The sequence below is a fragment of the Talpa occidentalis genome, unplaced genomic scaffold (genome assembly GCF_014898055.3).
Source record: "Talpa occidentalis isolate TD23 unplaced genomic scaffold, MPIMG_talOcc4v2.1 talOcc4.3, whole genome shotgun sequence".
Classification (NCBI taxonomy): Eukaryota; Metazoa; Chordata; class Mammalia; order Eulipotyphla; family Talpidae; genus Talpa; species Talpa occidentalis.
The window spans coordinates 18,692,515-18,712,573 of record NW_023603184.1 but is presented as its reverse complement, the minus strand read 5'-3'; the positions used below and the strand labels follow the sequence as shown (position 1 = coordinate 18,712,573).

The 20,059-nt window shown below is 39.4% G+C and overlaps 1 protein-coding gene across 1 annotated transcript in view; it reads right to left on the bottom strand.

Annotated features, from left to right (window-relative positions):
• The window catches only part of BDNF (brain derived neurotrophic factor), a 67,951-nt gene extending 64,815 nt beyond the window's left edge, over positions 1-3,136 (bottom strand). Inside the window, exon 1 of the mRNA XM_037522543.1 lies at positions 3,097-3,136. The gene's annotated coding sequence lies outside the window, so the exon portion shown is untranslated. The remainder of the gene's footprint in view (positions 1-3,096) is intronic.
• Between the last annotated feature and the right edge of the window lie 16,923 nt (positions 3,137-20,059).

The following is a 20,059-nucleotide window of genomic DNA, read 5'->3' as shown; positions in this document are numbered from 1 at the left end:
TTGGACCCAGGTGAGGGATAAGACTTACAATATAGTGAGAGTTGTTATAGAGATCTTGGGAGAATAGTGAAGAGATGGCGTTCAACATATATGTTTCTTGATTTCTCAGTGATATGAAGGAGAATTTTTATCTTGGTGCATTATCAGCTCTCCAGTTTTTTTTTTCTCCATTTCCATCCACTTACATATTTTCTCTTTTTTTCCAACTGCAGAAATCCATAGTCTAATCTAAGCAAAGGTTGCAGTCATTTCATTTGTTAAAATAGATGCCAAGCACTGTACCTGCCACAATTTTAATCTTGGGTGCGCTTATTTCTAAGGTCATTTCATTTTCTCTGCACAACCCTAGTCAGCTGTGATATGAATATCACACCTTTCTAGGTTCATCTGACCCCATTCATTTTTAGTAATGGTAGGAACATTTCAAACTGACCAATAAACAAATTTTGTGCCTTGAAGTTCACTACCTAACAATGTAGTCAAATTTAACTAAAGTGTACTCATACAAATCACAGAAAGGATTTTTGCTTTCAAACCATGAGTACTGTGTTCCTTATAGGTGACTTGTTTGATATTCACATTTTCTACGAAAGCCATAGTTATAAAATATCTGAGTCTCATCATTAATGAGAGAGAGGTATCCAAACAGGAGTTAACAAAATCAGAAGTGAAAAAGGATTCCTTTTCCTTAGGGGATTAACAGACACTTGGAATATCTCTTGAGACAACATCTCAAAATTTGCTCTTGATTTCTAAAAGGAAATTTTGCAAGTCACATTAAAAAGAATGGGTTGGATATGCTGTCTCTTCCCTCCCCTATCCCCCATATCAAGGCAGAAGTAATGTGATGGTATTTTCTTTCTTCAAACTTTTCTTTCCAAATTTATTTGGTCATAGCAAATTTCCAATCTCTCCATCTCACCTTGTGCTAGATAATTTATTCCTTCCTTCCCCCTTACTCCCTCTCCCCTTCAGTACTTATTCCATGGGAATAAGGTAACTTGATGGGAGCTGGTGATCCCTGTATTAATAATTCCTTAACTTAAAGAGTTTCACAGGCTAATAGACCTATGATTTAATCTATGAAGTGTTAGGGCATCAGGTGAAGATGACACAGTTGAAGAGAACTTGGTTAATTATTGCCAAGATGTCAACAGTATTTTCTCCTAGGATCACTTGTTATAATCAGTGAAGAGGAGTGTTCACAGAGAAGCTTCAGATGGTGCTATAACTGATGTCTTGGAGGACAACAACAACAGCAACAACAACAACAACAACAACAACAACAAAAAAGCAGGTAGCAAAAGAGTTCTGTTTATGATTTAAGAAGTGATTCTGACCAGGTAGGAAAAAAGATTGGCTCTCTTAGTCACTTCCTGATCTCTAATGGTTCTCCACAGGCAATAGAAGGAGAGGCAAAGAATCACGATGCACAATTTGGAAAGCTTTCTGAAAACAAGAATAGGCGATGATTGCCAAGAACCTGGTGTTGAGCTCATATTTAAAAAGAACTCAAGGAATCTTCCATCTACAAACCTAGTTTAGTTAGGAAGGAAACAATCAGAGCATCAAAAAGAGGCTAGCAAGAGAAAGCCTTGGAAAAGTTATGATTTAGTTATAATAACCTCTGTGCATTCCTGAGCCTGACAAGTAAGCATGAGACAGATGATATGGACATGACTTAACTTAATTTCAGGAAAACCAGACAACCCCATAATGAGGCTGAAGCAAAAACCACATGGAATATTGAGGAAGAACTGAATGACTCTTTCTAAACCATCTTACCATCAGGAGATGAATAAGAGGAAGTATGAGTGGCAAGTAGAGAAATGACATTGTTAATATGAAAGCTGATGGGAGATTAAGATAGGTCAGGAACATTTCAGGTCAGGGCTTATAAGGAAGTATACTTAGCTAAGTGTAAGATTATATTAGGAATTGAATAAAATGAAAAAGCAAATCCTCAAGGACACATATAACTTAGGATCATGGAAAGGCAAAAGAAACCCAGTAAAAGATAAGAGAGTTTATGTTGTGGTTGGATCTAACAAGGTATGTTTGAGATCCAGTCTACCTAGAATATCTACAGGGGAACTTTCACAGGTGCTAAACTAGGCTTCTAAAAATTTAATGTACACATGAATTTCCTTGGCAGCTTGATAAAAATCAGATTCTGACACTAGGGTGTGGACTGAGATTTGGCATTTTAAACAAATTCCCAGGTGATGGGGTTTGACTATACTTTGTGCATACTGCTGTGGCCTATGGTATCATTTGCATTTTGGTTTCACTGAAAACTAGTATCTTTATTAACTAAAGCAAATGCCAAACCCAAAAAATAATTCAAGGAAGACATCTGTTCCCTTAGCCCTAATGCTACACAAACCATAAACTCTAACTTGCTCATGAACCCACTAATTCTGGAAAGTTCCTGAACACTGTACACAGCAACCCCTTATTATCAATAATATTGCCATAGTTTGAATGTTTGTCATTTTGTATGTATTGTAATAAAAGAAAAGAGAATCAGCTTGGAATATATCGGACACATTGCAAAATTGAAAAGGAATTAGGGAAAATTATTCTAGTCATGTAAAGAGGATTGGTTAGGTCATATTATAAGTCCTGAGCTCATTCTGGGTTTCTTTCTATAAATAGGATATTTTGGAACTAGAGAAAGGCATAGCAGAAGGCAACCAGAATGACAGAGGGATTTGGGGAATTTACTTCTGCTGAAAGGTTAAGGAAACTAGGTCTGTTTTCTTTTGTAAGGAGAGAAAAGATGGTACCTCACTGAGGTAATATCATTCTAAAAGTAGTGGAAGTAATAGGATATGACAAGAGTGCCTTATGGAAACAAGAGTAGAAGGATTCTGGCAAGGAATGAAGGCCAGAAGAATGGTTCCAGTTTTTCTCAAGGCCCTCAGTTAGCAGTGTTCCCACTGGCAAAAAAAATTCTACTAGTCAGAAAAGGAGTGGAAGCAGATCAGGAAATTAGTGAGAGATAGGAAATGAGGATACAAAGGGGACCTTATGCTTTTCTTCAATGAGAACACCTTCAAACGGGCATTTATTAATCCTATAGAAGCTCTGTACCTTTAGCACATGGTGAACTTTACCAACATTCCCCAGGCTTGATCTAATACATCACATTTCTGCTTGCTCTTCATCCCAAAATGGTACTTTTCCCAGCAGTTCAGCAAAAAAAAAGAAAAAAAAAAAAAAAAAAAAAAATAGTCATTTACAATATGCAGGACTCATTCTCTAAGTTACTTTCCCTCTGCATCAATCCTGGAAAAAATTTTCTTTTGCAGTGGGCAGGAAAGGATAGGCCCTGACTTTGCACATGAGATCCTAACATCTTCCTCAGATCCTTGAATCAGATGGAAGAATAGAAAAACTTGCAGGTCATCCTGGTGAATCCTGTCATTTTATTGTAGGAGACGATAGAGTTCCTATGGTTGATATTGATGCAGTTTTTTCTGTATAGTAATGAAATAGATACACATTCCAGAGACTTTGAAAACTCCCCAATGAACTGTCTAGAAAATAGCAGTCAAACCATGAGTTAACTCAGAACTGTAGGCCTCTGTCAAAATTCATTTTCAGCTTTGTCTTTTCAATAAGACAGCCCTTGGGGGGAACTGCTCTCAGTCCGTTCCTTTAGGTGGTCTCAGGCTGCTAAGAATGGTCAATAATTTAGGAGGGCAAGTTGGGGGCGGCAGTTCTTTCAACTTCTTAGAATGCTCATTTGTGTGTTTTGATCTCTAACCGCCTCTTCCTCCACCAAAGACAATGTAAAATTCCCACTCTCAATTTCATAACATCCTTCCCTCCTCCTATCCTGAATAAGGACTAGGCAAGAGTGGGAAAGAGTGTTCCAAGAAGCAAAAGCAGCTTCTGTGCAATTCTAGCAGTGGTGTTTTAGTTAGTTACTGCTATATAACAAATCACTCTGAATATTTAATTTTAATGTTTAAAATTAAAATAAACATCGATTAAATCTATATTTTCTGTGAGTGGGAAATTCTGGATCACCTTCACTGAATAACTCTGGCTGAGGTGGGAGGGGAAGTTTTTCTATGAAGTTGTAATCACGATTTTAGCAAGGGCTGCAAATATCTGAAGACTTGCCAGAGAATGGGGGATCCATTTCCAGGTGATTCACAAGGGTAATAAATTGGTGCAGTCAGCAGGAGGCCCCAGTTTCCCCTATGTGGGTCTCTCCACAGACTGCTTGAGTGTCCTCACAACTTGGCAAATAATCCAAGAAACAGAGATCCAGGCAGAAGCTTTTTTTTTTTTTTTTTTTGTCCACTAGTCTTGGAAATCATATAACTTTACTCTGCCACATTGTCTGTGTTAGAAATGAGTCGCTAAGTCTGGCCTACATGGCAAGAGAAGGAAATTAGACTTCACCTATCAAAGAATTTTAGAACATTTATTTTATTTTTTTAAGATTTTATTTATTTTTTGCACAGAAAAACTGGGGTATAGACGAGAGATGCAAGGGGGTGAGAGGATTCACCAGAGACAGAGTGGGGAGCAGAACAAGCAGACTGACTGAAATACACTGTTGAGGGGAGCAGCAGGTGAGACAGGAGAGGTCTGCCGTGCCATTTGTGAGTCAACTCCCTGGCCGGGGATCAAACTCAGGCCTTCTTGTGGTAATAGTGCTGAGACTTAACTCCTCAGCCACCAGGGAGGCGCAGAACATATTTTAAAACCATCTTTAACTTGGATATAGTACCAAAAAGGGCCTTGGAGTTGGGGTGTGGTGAAAGAGGGAGAGACATGTGCAAGATGAGTTTGGAGACATAAGACATGAGGTCATGCAGGCCTGTAAAACATTTCAAAATCTTATCCTCGGGGCTTTGGGAAATCATTTATTTGAAGGAGTTACATGATTAACTTTACATTTAAAAATATTTGCTTTTGGGCCTCCCTGGTGGCACAGGGGTTAAAGATAACGCTATCAAGTTATCATCAGCCACTGAAGCACAAGTTCAATCCCCGGCCAGGGAGCAACCCACATGGTGCAGCAGACCTCTCCTGACTTACCCCGCTGCTCCCCTCAGCAGTGTATTTCAGTAGATCTGCCTGTTCTGATCCCCACTTTCTCTGGTGAATCCTCTCATCCCCCTCACCTTTGGCTTACACCCCACTTCTTGTATGCATAAATAAATAAATCTTTAAAAAAATAAATAAAATAAGTAAAAATGTTTGCTTCCGTTCCTCTGTGAAGACTATTAGAGGTGTGTAGAGGTTTCGTGTCCATTTAGGAGTCTATGATAGGTGTCAAGTGAGAAAGGACAGAAGCTAGGTGTAGAAAAGTAGATGGTTGTGTGACGTGTTTTAGAAGTATACCCGAGAACTTGTGATTGATTGATTGATGAATGCAGGGTGAAGAGGAAAGAGGGTTCTGGCATGAGCAATAGTATAGACGGAGTGGAAAACATTGGCGGGAAAGCAGTTTTACATTGTAGGTGAGGGGTGGGGGAAATCAGAAGTATATGGCATTTAGTTCCTCTAGCCACACTGGAAGACGGGTTAAAATGATAGCTCCAATCTAGTGGGCATAAACTCTGGGCCAGGAGCTGTGTTCAGGACATTACCTACAATCTTCTATTTAATCCTGTCAATAATACAACTATTATTACCAAGGTATGGAGAAGTTACCAACTTTCCCAAAGTCAAAAAGCTTAGAAATGGTAGAGTAGGAATTAGAATTCAGGGTTTTCACATTACAAAGCTCATGTTTTAAGTACTTACATACATTGACCCCCTCCTCACATTCTCCCTCCATTAATATATCCATTATTGCTTTTATTGAAGTTTACTCTGTGTTAGAGAATTTTAATAAACCAGTTTCAACTAAACTACCCCCTACATACACCCCTCACATACACACTGTGACTGGTATATAACTGAAACTTAATATAATTTTATAACATGAATCAGATTGGAATCTATGCAAGATGAGACTGGAAGGAGAGCGTTGAAAACAAATTGATTTCCAGGAAAGTTTGAGCTTCTTCTGGCATATCCCCCTTTCTCCACCTTCATCCCAGATGGTAGCAGATGTATCCAGAAGCAGGCTAGACAGAACATGGGACAACTTCTTTCTAAGATGCAGGTTATTCTTGAAATTCAAGAGCTACAAATCAAAGATGGAGTATACACTGCAAATTAGGGGGCACTAATGTGATGACTCAGAGTCCCAGAATGGGTCTGAGTTTGCAAGTCACTGAGATGTTCCCAAAGTCTTGACAGAACTGTTTTAAGGCAGAAACAAGGACATCATATTCTTTAATATTGCTGTGATTCAGAATCTAAATAGTGACCCGAACACCGGTAATGTCAGTCCAGAAATGGGAAAAAGAATGCAGAGGCCAGAGATCTAAGTCTACTAAGAGGTCCATGAGCCTGGTGACTTGGAATAAAGACAATTGTGAAACCCTGAAATTTCAAAAGAAAAGGGGGGAATCTCTCTGAACCCCTACTCTGGGCTTTTCTTGATGTCCTCTGCTTCCATTTCCCGTCTTCTGTAAGGTAGGATATAAGTCTTAGGGTCATCTGATATCTTGGAAAAAGGGCTATACTGGAAAGAACTTTCATTCTGACTTTATTAGCAATTGGATTATCTGACCTTGGCAAACTAAGTTATGTTGCTGGGCCTCAGAATTTCCACTAATATAAGACATTTATCATGGGCTGAATTGTATCTCCCTTCTGCCCCCTCACACTCATATGTTGAAGTACTAATCTTCAGCATCTTATAATATAACCATATGTAGAGCTGTGGTCTTTAGGAGGTGATTAAGTTAAAGTGAGGATGTCTGATCCCATATGACTGGCGTCCTTATAAGAAGAGGATAAGTGTGCAGAGAGTAAAGGACCAAAGGCAAAAGGTGGTCATTTGAAAACAGGAGAGAGGCCACAGAGGAAACCAACACTTGTGGTATCTTGACCTTGGACTTCAAGCCTCCAGAAGAGTGAAAAAATAAATTTCTATTGTTATAACCAGCCTGTGGTATTTTGTTATGTCTGCCCCAGCAAACTAACACATATATAAAACAGCCAAATTATCTGCTGAACTATTTCTGTGTAATTTCCTTCAATAGATTTTCATATTGGGTCTAATTGAAGTTGACTGAAAATTCTTTGGCAGTTGTCTGATCAAAAGGTGGGATCTAGGGCCTCCCTGGTGGTACAAGGGGTTAAGATGCAACCTATGAAACTCTCCGCAGCCTCTGCAGCATGAGTTTGATTCCTGGCCGGGGGCTACCCACATGGTGCAGCAGACCTCTCCTGACTCGCCCGCCGCTACCCTCAGCAGTGTATTTCAGTCAGTCCGCCTGTTCTGTTCCCTACTCTGTCTCTGGTGAATCCTCTCACCCTTTACACCTCTGGCCTATACCCCAGTTCTTGTATGCATAAATAAATAAATCTTTAAAAAAAAAAGAGGTGGATCTATATGCTCCTCTAAATCTTGAAGGGCTTTGTGAGTGTTTTGGTAAATAGAATATAGCAAAAGTTTCTTGCTGGGCCCAGGTCTCAAGAGATTCTTAGCTTCTTCTTCCTATTTCTTAGAACTCTTGCTCTTAGATGTCTGGGCTATGAAGTCCAGCTATCTTGTTGGAAAGGCCACATAAAAGGCCATGCGACTATGCAGAGAGGAAGAAGGGCCCAGTTGGGCCCCGTCTTCTTGTTTGCCCTGCCAACATGCCATAAGTATGAGGTGAAACTGTCTTGTAACCTCCAGGTCAGACCAGCCCTGCCCAGCTGAAGGCCACCAAGTGACCCTGGCCGATGCCATGTGCAATGAAAATATTCCATAGTCAAGCACCGTTTAAATTCTTCAATTACAAAATCAGATATAATATGGTTGCTGCTGGAAGTAAACTACTAAATTTGGAGGGGGGGGAATCTTTTTACAGGATATAATAAACATTTCTGAATTGATTTAGTGGATTCTTTTTTTTTTTAACAGATTCTTCTCTTTTAATTAATAAAGGTATTTAGAAACACAAGTGACTCATAACGTATATACTGATTTACTGGATTCTTACGGTTACATACTTGTATATAAGCCTTCATCTCCATAAATTCCCAGGATCTTAGCAAAGGGTCTGGTATAGTGCAGGAGTTAATAAATAGTTGTTGAGGGGCCTCCCTGGTAGTGCAAGGGGTTAAGTCTCAGCACTATGAAGCTATCCACAGACTGCAGCACGAGTTCAATCCCCAGCCAGGGAGGTGACCCACATGGCACAGCAGACCTCTCTTGTCTTGCCCACTGCTCCCCTCAGCAGTGCATTTTAGTAGCTCTGCCTGTTCTGTTCCCCCCTCTGTCTCTGGTGAAGCCTCTCACCCTCTCTCCCATGCCACACCTCTGGCCTATATCCCAGCTCCTGTACGCATAAATAAATAAAGTAAATCTTTAAAATTAAATAAATAAAATTAATAATTGTTAAATTAAACTGAATTGAGGAAACTGTGGTCTCAAGGGCACAAAAAAGCAAAGTTACTTATTTCTTGATTGTGTGACCTTCTCCAAGCCTCAGTTTCCTTCTGTGAAATGGAGGTGTTAGACCTATTGATCTCTAGGAGGGCAATTCTGAACCCGACAGCAGTGAACTAATTAACATCTCTGCACTCTGTATTCTCGAGTGCAGGTTTGATATCTTAAATTGAGGTGAAATCCAATCTGGAGTCCTTATGTTCATTAAAAAGGCCTAACAGCATTGCTTAGAAGTATCAGGTGCTGATCTGCCCAAATTCCAACAGGGGTAATTGCATTCTGACAACTTCAGCCCCCCTGTACTCTTCAATTGGATGAGGTAGGCTTGGCTTCCTGTCCCAAATTATTTCGCACTGCTGTCCTCAGCTGTTAAACAGAGATGTCACCTCATTTATAAGTCATTTTTCCTCTTTCTTTGCAAGGGCTATGTACTTTTGCTGAGGTTTAATAATAATTTTGACCAGTTAAGACATTGTATGATTTCGGGTAATTCCCATGGATAAAAGGCTGTTCCCGCATACTATATCAGAACACTTTTAGAACCTTATTATGTGCCCTCCAGTGCTAAGAAATGACACTGAAACAAAAATTCAGTCCCAGTGATTGTTCCATGTTTTTGTGGGAGGAGAATGAAATGTGATAAGAATTTGAATTCCTCTTTTTATTAGAGGTGTGATCTTGACTCTAAAATTTGCTAGAGGCCTCACGTGTTACCTTGTCATTAAACAACTATCGATTTAATAACTGTAGATTCTGGTGGGTTATACTTTTTTTTTTTTTAAGATTTATTTATTATGTACACAAGAGCTTGGGTACAGGCCAGAGGTGAGGGGGGTGAGAGGATTCACCAGAAACAGAGTGGGGAACAGAACAGGCAGACCGACTGAAATACACTGCTGAGGGGAGCAACGGGCAAGTCAGGAGAGGTCTGCTACGCCATGTGGGTTGCTCCCTGGCTGGCCAGTGATCGAACTCATGCTGCAGAGGCTGTGGACTGCTTCATAGTGCAGTTCTTAACCCCTTGAGCCACCAGGGAGGCCCTGGTGTGTTATACTTCTGAGTCTTGAACACCCTGAACCTGATCAGCTCTACCTGTCAACCTAATAAAGAACTGAGAACTGTAAAAGTTCATTAGAAACTGAGGAAGCTCCATAAATATTGCTCTTATCATGCTTACATTTATCTCTTTATTTTCTGTCTTTGTCATGGAATGTAGAAACGGGAACTAATGTTGCCCTCATATCCAGTTCCAGCAAGATACCTCCGCAAAATCACTTGTTTAATATGAAGGAGGTAATTTAACCCATTTTATGAAGCTTTATTTTATTAGCAGTTGCTATAATAGGTTTGCATCTGATCATTTTTCTTTGGTTATAATAATAACATCCTTATCCTTATTCACTTAATGATGAAATTTTCTCCACTCCTTTGATGTCTGTGCTAATTGCTATCTATTGTAATATTTAAAATCAGAATTAGAATGAGTTCCTTCCTTCATCTGTAGCTCTTTAAAAAAGTCAAGTTGTGAACACAATGACATCAAATCAAACCCTAACTTAAGCCCTGTAATAGTCTTACCTAACAGCTCAATGACTCTGCTATTATAAATAGATGGTTCATTCTTTCCATCCCCAAACGTTTACTGAGTACTTCCTTTGGCTAAGTACGGGGATGAAAAGACAGCTATACCGGATATGAACCTGTTACCCTTCTTTCCCTTGACATGGATAGAATAACCTTTGGAAAAAAATAAAACCTAACAATTTTACAAATTATGTATCTGGAGTTGAGATGAGTTAAAATGGGGTATGGAAGAGAGAAAAGTGGAGAGAGGTGAACATAAATTGCAAAGTAAATATCCTGTAGGTGTCATAGTTTAAGACTTTTTCTGGAATGTCTTCTTAGAAAATGCACCCCTTTTCCAAACTTGGCTTAGAATTTCAGAGTAGTCACAGACCCATAGAAGCCCTTCCATGCAACCCAGCTGTATAAAAATATATTTGGATGAAATTGAGAAAACATTTAAATTGCTACATAAAGCATGCAGTCTGCTACTTATAAGATTTCCCACATGATTACTGACCATACCCCAGAGTTTTATGCATTGCTTATTCAAGTCACCTAAGGCAGGAAGTTTCCTGCTAAAAGGTCAGAGTACCTGTATAATCTTCAGTTTATCATCATTATTATAGTTAAAATTCTTAGGGATGGAGGATGATTAGAATTTGTTTGAGGATATTATGGATACAGATTAAAATAACCACAGGTATTGTAAGATGGCAAATGCAGGTGAGCCCTGGTGTCCTGGCTCCTGGAAGAGTCCCACCTGGTTCTATGGAGTACTGTCTTTGCTACATGTTAAAGATTTTTCTCTTTTAACCACTATCCCCCTTTAAGTTGCCTGGGCTAATGTTCTGGCCACTGGAGAGCAGTCACAAGGCAGGTTGGGCAGGAATGAACAAAGTTTTAAGGAAAAAAAAATGGAGCTTACTTTTAGGCAATCATTGGCTGACCCTCATTAGATGATAAAGAAATCTAATATAGCTGCTCAGGTCAGGGGATCACGTGGACCATAGGGATGGACAGTGACAGGAAGGAACTGACTCAGTTCCCTGCTGGTGACTCCTCGGGCTGACGAGTGATGCTGCTTTGGCCAAGTTCAGCCATCTTCTCTCATTTTATTCTAATCCTGTCCATCTCAATGGACCTTCTCTCATCTCAGTCCTGGAATACAAGCATGATCTGGAGAGAGAAAATACAACTTGGTTCCTTTATTCTTATAAATCTTTCCAGGGATTTGTATCGCATCTTAAAATTTAAGAGCCAAACACTTTTGCACCTCTGTCACCTGCTCCCATGCTGATACTCTTCTTTTAAGTCGGGATAACTCTGTGTACCTGCCAGGGCTGCTGGACAGAGACTCATGTGAAGAAATGCAAGAAGGAATGAAGGTAGAAGCAGAATGGGGAAGACAGTGGATAACAGTCCACAGCATTCTCTTGCCCTAATACCATTTCATTTGCCGCTCAGACACTATGCTCAAAACTGTGCTAAACATTTTATTGGGCATCTTATTTAACTTTCATAGCAACTCATGGAAAAGGTATTATTTTCTGATTTAATAAATGAGGCATAGGATGCCCAGAGAGGTTAAATAATGTGTACAAAATCATACAAGGGGTGAGTCACAGAGCTAGCATACAAAGTCAGGCCTCCTAATTCCCAAAACGCATTTGCTTAACCACTCACTCACTACCCTTATTGCTAGCTCAGAGAGATGCAATTTAAGCAAATAATGTTGTGCTCGCTCCTTTACCTCGTTTCTGTATTTTTAATACCAAATTCAACTTAAGTTGCATCAAAATTGGTGCTATATGGTGAACTTTCTTTTTAGTGTAGACCTGGACTGTGTGGTTAATATGCATGGATTTCTGGAATATTAAAAGACCCAACTTCTTGTTGCTGTCTGAGCCAGTGCAGAGGCATCAGCTTTTCTTTTGTCTTCTGTGGGGATTTCTCCTGCAGAAGCCCCAGGGACCCTCAGTCACCCAGTCTGCCTGAAGTGCTGTCCTTTCTTAGGGGGTATGTAAAACAGCGAGCAATTGTTTCCTTCTCTTTCACCAACTCTCTGCTTTCACCTGGACCTCCATCTAGTAAACTCTATTCCATTCTCCTCTGGATGGCTACTCTGGCCCAGTGCCATCTCCCCAGGAAAACAAGGAACCCTCCTTTCTGGGATCCGTCTCATTCCCCACAGCAGCTCCCTCAGTAGATAAGGATTTTTGGCTTGTTTTCAAGGATGTTGCAGCTGAATTATCCACCTCTGTGCTTTCTTCCATTTGCTTTTATGACATCTCTTCCATTCCCTATTGTTCTTTCCAACTTTTGTTGATGACAAAAGATACCCTCCATTTACATTTGAAAAAGGGAGGAGAGACTCTGTTGTAAAGGGAGAACAATACCTACTGAAGATCAGCTTCAGTCCCACTTATTCAATTGAATAGTCATTTAGTATTTTAATAAAATAAAGGCCTCTTTTAGTACCTGCTGCTGGGTCTGTGAAGTTTATGATGCATCTTTTATATTCATTTCCATGTTTAAATTATAATATTTTCCCTCTCGCCCAAGAGCAGCTTAATACACTGTAGGGAACACTTTCCCTTGATGATGAAAACAATATTTTTAAGGTAAGTGGGGCTTTTAGTTTAAGTGTAATCAGGGGACTCATTAAGAGATGTAGTCAATGTCCCATTACCTGGAATCTCACTTCTAAACTAAACTACTGTTATATATGCCTGACTTTAAAATATTGTTATTTGCTCATCTGGTAGGAGAGGGGAAGAGGGGTTAATCATTTGCAAAAGGTAATGAAAAGTAGTAGCACTTGCATGCTATCTCTTACAAAGACTTGAAGATATTATCTTGAAATAAGAAGGTGAAATAAGAAGGTCTTCAAGGCTTATAGGATCTGAAAACTGATTTGTCATTACTCAGAAACAAGTATGATTCTCTCAAAAACAGTCTTAAATTAACTAGGTATAATAAGATCACTATATAAATTTCCAAGACCAGTTTATGAATTCACAAATAGAAATGCCATCATCATCTAAACTCAAGTACTGTGTGGCAAGAACCAACACATTCTTTTTCTGTACAATGACTAATAGGAAACCAAATTATAACCGAAACACTGTATGGTGAGGCTGGAGTCAATCTAAAGGGGATTAAGTTGATTGCCATGACTAAGATGCAAATGGTTAACCAGTTATGCAAATGATTAGCCCCTCCTCCCCTCTCCTACCAGATGATCAAATAACAATATTTTAAAGTCAGGCATATATAACAGTAGTTTAGTTTAGAAGTGAGATTCCAGGTAATGGGACATTGACTACATCTCTTAATGAGTCCCCTGATTACACTTAAACTAAAAGCCCCACTTACCTTAAAAATATTGTTTTCATCATCAAGGGAAAGTGTTCCCTACAGTGTATTAAGCTGCTCTTGGGCGAGAGGGAAAATATTATAATTTAAACATGGAAATGAGTATAAAAGATTGCCAGACTAAGATGACCTGACAGCACTGGCTCTTTACTCGGGCTCTGTCCCAGGGACCAGTGGAGATTACACAATTTTAAGAAACTTGGGATTCCATCTCAGACCTAAGATTAGGGCTAGGTATTTATGCTTTTTTCCTTAAATAACTCTGTTCTTATTCTTTTAGTCAATCAGGATTTGAGACCATTGATCAGGCACACATTTAATAGAAATGGTTTTGCATTGGGGCCAGATCACCCAAAGCCCACTGGACAAGAATTAGTCTTGACTGGTAGTTAGACTCACAACACGAAAGTTCGTGCTGGTTATTCCCCTTTGCCTGGAATTGCAGGGCGGATTAATTTTCTTTTTCCATAAATTTTTGCATTTAGACAAATGTTTCCTCTGGCCAGAGTCTTTTCAATTTTAGAAAGCTCTGTCCATCGCTGTTATAATTTAGCACGCACTGATCATACAAATAAATCTTTCAAACATACAAATCTTGTTTCCTTTTTTGCAAAGGCCCCTATTATTTTACTGTCATATTCTACTTTTCCAACCAAGAAAAACAAACAGATAAATAAGATTTTTCCAGTTATGTGAGTTTATGCAGAGATAAGATATCCCATGGAAACATGTATTTGTTGTTATAAAGACTACCAGCAGAGGCTTTCCCCCAGATTGTAGCCTTTCTTTCTTAAGTATAAATTTGATCATGGTGGTCCCCTTCAACAAATTTTCAAAGTTGTCATGATGAAGTCTCAACTCTGAAACCTGCTGCCCAAGTCTTTGATGGTGCACACACTTTTTGCTTCTCCAGTGACTTCACTCTCCCACACCTCCACATCATGTCTCCAGTTAGGTGTGTCATTTCTGGATTTTGTTCAATTCCTTGAATGTTGATCACTGACATTTTCTCTGCCAAGGATACTCATCATATTCTTTTTTTCCAGCCTGGATCTTCCTTTCCTTTGGTCCTCAACTTCAATGTCACTTCTGTGAGATCTTTCCTGATTTCCTTACCCAATTTACAAATGTTAGCCATGAGATCTTATAGTGCCCTTGATTTTGATGATCGGAACTCATAGCAGGCTTTTTAAAGTAGCTCAAGTGACTTGCCATTACTTTTAGGATCAACTCCAAATGTGGTTTAATATGTAATCTTGGAATCTTAGTCCTTTGTTCTTTAGCTAACACTTCCTCAGGGACCTTTTATTTTAGCCACTCTTGGTTACTTTTTTTTTTTTTTAAAGATTTATTTATTTATGCATATAAGACTGGGATACAGGGCAGAGATGCAGGGGGTGAGAGGATCCACCAGAACAGGCAGATTGACTGAAACACACTCCTGAGGGGAGCAGCGGGCAAGACAGGAGAGGTCTGCTGCGCCATGTGGGTTGCTCCCTGGCTGGCCGGGGATCAAACTCGTGCTGCAGAGGATGTGGACTGCTTCATAGTGCGGTTCTTAACCTGTTGTGCCACCAGGGAGGCCCTCTTGGTTACTTCTTAGTTATCTACAACTGCCTTCATGAATGCAACAAAAAATATCTTGACCTTTAATATTGGCTTCCTACTGAGATTAGGACTAAACATATTCTTTGCAAATCACTGTAGGCAAAAAGTAGCGAGGTGTGATATTTCCAAGGTGGATTTAGTTAAAATTTTTTTTGAAACATTCTCTTCTTTACTACTTTTGAGTTTAACTTTTAGAGACAGCCACTCTCATTCTTAATCAAGGAGTGCTACCCCCGGCTGTGTCTTCTCTGAATTGAATAAGGAGGAGAGAACACTTCTGTAAGCTCGAGGTCCCAGTCAATCACATCTCTCTGGCTTAATTGGGAGGAAGCTAGCATATTGATGTGTCTGCACTAGACAGATTCTGCATTTTCCAGTAGGGTTAAGATTTCATGTCATTCTATATTTTTCAATATTGGCATTATGTTACATGTTTTCTTAAAGCAGAATTCATTTGTAAAACTTTTAAATAAATTCACAAACTTTTCAGAAAATCCTTTGTGAAGCTACGTAACTAAATATTACATAATTTCCTTGGTTTAGCAAATATTCTTGCAAAATAAATCTTTCTCCAGCAACCATATAATGGGAACAACATCCCCCTTTCATCGAATTTTTCCTTCCCTCTTTGGTGTCCATACTCTGTATATTCCCCATTTTTCAGAAAAATCTGGGTTTGATCTTGCCTCACTCACAAGTTCTGCTATTTGAATCTTTTCAAATTTCCTGCCTCATGGACTAATCATACGCAAACAGGAAATACTAACTGATATAATATCTATAAAATCGTTAGCATAATTCCTGGCACAGGTCAAGACTAAAAGATGAGAGTTGTTTCGATTTCCCTTCAAGCAAGCTGTATGCTGTTATATATATGGTCCGTCCTCCATGAAGCCTTCCCAAATGTCAGAATTACTTCCTCCTTTTTCTGGGTTTACCCACAGCAACTTTGTTCACATCTTCTATACTGTTTCTCCCTTTGGGTTGGAAGTCACTAACATACTCCAGATGCTGTAAGCCCTTCTAGAGGAGAGGCACTGTCCTATTCATTTCTGTCTCTAAGAACAGGAGTGCTACCTACATCAGAGGATGTTGTGAGGATTAAGGTGATTACTATCTATAGAATTCCTACAGACTCCCTAGCACATAGGAAGGGTTTAGTGAGCATTAGCTATTGCTATTCTTTCTGATTATTGTTTATGCCCAGTGTATGGCCTTGCATAGAGCAAGTACTTGATATGAACTGAGTGAATAAGGAAATGAATAGAGGGAGATAGAAACCTGTTTGTTTCTCATTATGGTGGCTGAGCATCTTAGAAACAAGTGTCAGTATAACCGACCTGTGTTATTTTAGCCCACCTGGTAGACATCTCCGTTTTTTTTTGTTTTGTTTTTTTTGGAAACAGCAATCCTGTTTTCTTTTGGGAGCCATCCTTCTGTGTGTGGTTCAGAGGATACTAAATACATCCTCTCAGTCCCAGGGTGAGCCAGCAACCCAGATCTGATGGCTCAGCATACTCTAATTTCTTGTCTGTTGGGACATTATGCTTAAAGTGTGGGTATGTGGCTTGAGTTGGTCCAATGAGAGGCAGACTTTCGTTAGCTCTCGGGAAAAGAGGTGGTATTTGCCCTGGTGTTGTGATTTACTCAGCTATCTCCCTGGAGCTGCTGGTGACCATCTTGGCGGCTAGTGGGAGAGAATATGCTTCAGAGAAAAAAAAAAAAGCCACACAGAACAAAGCAGATTGTCGATTATTTCCTGAGCCCTTGGATTTAGTTATGAATACAGATCTGCTTCTGAACCGTTTACCCTAGTGTTTAATTAAAAAGTGTGATCTGGAATACCATGGGGATCCTCATGACACTTTCCGGGGTCTGCAAGGTTAAAACTATTTTCACAATAATAAGACATTTTGCTCATTGCCTTGGGAGTGTCCACTGAAGTTTCAGGGGCTGAGTTACGTATGATCTTGCAGTTGGTTGAATGTCAAAGCAGATAAGAGAATGCAGCTGTCATTTAGTAAGTCAGGCATTAAAGAGACTTATAAAAATAGGAGATTATATGATTCCACGATTTGGGGGGGAATATATAGTTACCTTTCAATAAAACTTGCTGTTATATATAAATATACAAAATATTATAACTTTTTTTTAAAGGAATAAATATTTAAAAACAATTTTCAGTATTAATTTCTAATATGGTAAATACTGATAGCTATAACCCATGTAAACAAAAGCCCACTGGTGTCATAAATATTTTTTAAGTGTAAGAGGATTCAGGAGCCAAAATATTTTTGAACTACCGGGTTAGACAAACTAACAGATTTCATTTTTTCTGAGGACATTTTTAGCTGGATGTCTGTCATTTTCAATTGAAAGGATCTTAATATTGTGTTCCATTTCATAGGGAAATAATATTGCCTCAAGGTATTGGGAATGCCCTATTGGCCAGAGCAAGATTTTTGATTTTTGGACAGAAGAAAATCTCTTTCCCTACCTCCTATAATCCAAAAATGAAGAGAAGTCTCAGTGAAGAAAAACTCAGGAAATGTTAGTGTGTAGCACTATAAATGCTGTTCAGAAAAGAGACCCTTCTGTCTCCTAGCAATAAGATCTATGAGACCTGCCATACTTGGAGCACTGGAGACTGTGGGCTGTTCCAAATCATTGGAAATAATAGCTATGATTTCAGATGAGCAGGACAAATAAATTTTTGCTTAAGGGGCAAATAGTTCTTTGTCTTTCTAATCCATCAGGACAAGTCTGGGAGACTAAATTCTCATAATCACCTTTTCTTAATGGGTTTGTTACTTGGATTTTAGCTTACACCAAAACTGTACTCAATTTCAAATTTCCTATAGCAAGAAGCTGCTTTGAAAGTATCTGAAGAATTAGTTTAATGCTGCTTTTGGTAGTTGGGCAGGACTGATCTACATGCAGACAAACCAGTTTTGGAAAAAGGCCTATTACAAACACTGTGCTTAATTTTTTCCTCTTGAATTGAAAGCATGCAAGGATACATGGGCTTATTTACTGAAGAACATTTAAGCAGGATGTTAAAATGAGAATAACTGTGGGGACAGGAAAGGCCTCTGAGGAGGTGACGTTTGACTTGATTTTGAGGAAAATTACTGGTAGAACAAAAAGCAAACACAAGAGGCTTTAAAGTGCAAAAGAGCTGATACATTTGAGGATTGAAAAACAGGTCAGTGGGACTGGAATAGAGTGAGTAAAGCAAACCCCATGAAGAAAGAGAAGGCAGGAGACAGTCTCGTAAGCCAAAGCACAGCAGAAAGTCATTGAAGGATTTTGAGCAAAGAGGGAGGGAGATATGAGACACAGAAATGTAGGAAGTCTACATTCCTGTCCTTGGCTTAACACTCTAGGGAAAGACAAGACATTATTTCACTCCTAGTTGTTCTGGCTCTGATGTCTGCTCATGCTGTTCTTATATCCAGAGACCATTTCTCCATTTTCAGCTGTTAAAATTTTTTTAGTTAATTTTTAATTTTTTTACATCATTGTTCATTTTTATTTTTTATTTTTTCCTTATCATTTTTTAATATTAATTTAAAAAAAATTTTACATCATTATTCATTTTTAAGCAATATTTGCTTCCCCCCCACCCCCTCAGGTGTAGTCCCCATAGAGTTTCCTTCACCAATGCACCCGTGCACCATCTCCTCAGTCCCCTGTGCTCCTCCCTCCCTCCTTCTGATCCCTCTCCCTCCTCCTCCCCTGTAGGATGTCTCTGATTTATAATTGTTTTTGCTTTGTACTGTTATTATTTTTTTACACTGATGTCTTATTTGGTTCCCCTATATTCCTGCTGCAAGTGAAACCATCCGATATTTTTCTTTTTCCTTCTGGCTTATTTCACTGAGCATAATTATCAGCTGTTGAAATTCTATGCAACTTTTCAAGGCCCTCTCAGACATCATAGCTTTTCTATGAAGCTGGGCTGTTTGGTACTGCAAAAAGCACATGGACATCTGGTTTTGTGTCCTGACTCAATTACTTTTCCTCTTTTTTGAGATAACATCAGTTTACAACACTCCATGTGATTCAGAAGCATAAGATCACACCTACTTAGATGCATGTCACCACACCCACCCACCACCGAGACACCCACCCACGGTCCTCCACCATAGTCCATTGTCAGACTCAGTTACGTTTAAAATCACGTGGGTCTTGCATAAGACCCTTGCATAAGACCCTCTGAGACCCTTGTTTTATTTTAGCTCACAATCATGTCTATTTCAAGGAGTTGCAGTGAGGATCAAATTAGTTGGCATTTGCAAAAAGCATGTGGTGTGGTAGGTGCTCCATGAATGCTGGTCATCTTCATTTTTTTTTAAGATTTATTTATTTATGCATAAAAGAGCAGGGGTGTTGGCCAAAGGTGTGGGGGTGAGAGGATTTACCAGAGATAGAGTGGAGAGCAGAACAGGAAGATCTACTGAAATACCCTGCTGAAGGGAGCAGTGGGAGAGCCAGGAGAGGTCTGCTGTGCCATGTGGGTTAGCTCCCTGGTGGGGGATTGAACTGGTGCTGAAGTACCTGCAGATTGCTTCATTATGTTGAGACTTAACTCCTTGTTCCACCAGGGAGGCCCCATCTTCATTCTTGAAAGGCGATTTGGAGGTGGTTAAGACCATGGTCTATGAATAAGAGAGGTGTGGGCTTGCATCCCACCCTACTATAAGTTTCCTGATTGATTGTGGGCAATATGTCACTTCTTCACAGGCTCTTCATTTGTATATGGGGCTAATAAAATCTTAGGATTGCTCTGCAGAATAAGTGAGAAAATATACTGAAACCACTTGGCACAGTGCATGGCAAATAACAAGCACTCAGTAAATCCTGGCTATTATAACCAAGAGTAGAACCCAGAGTGGGTGCTTTGTGAAGCACGTTGAGATCTATGAACACTTTCTGAATGAATAACTGTTGATGGGGGCTGACAATTAAGGTCTGGAGCATGAGCAG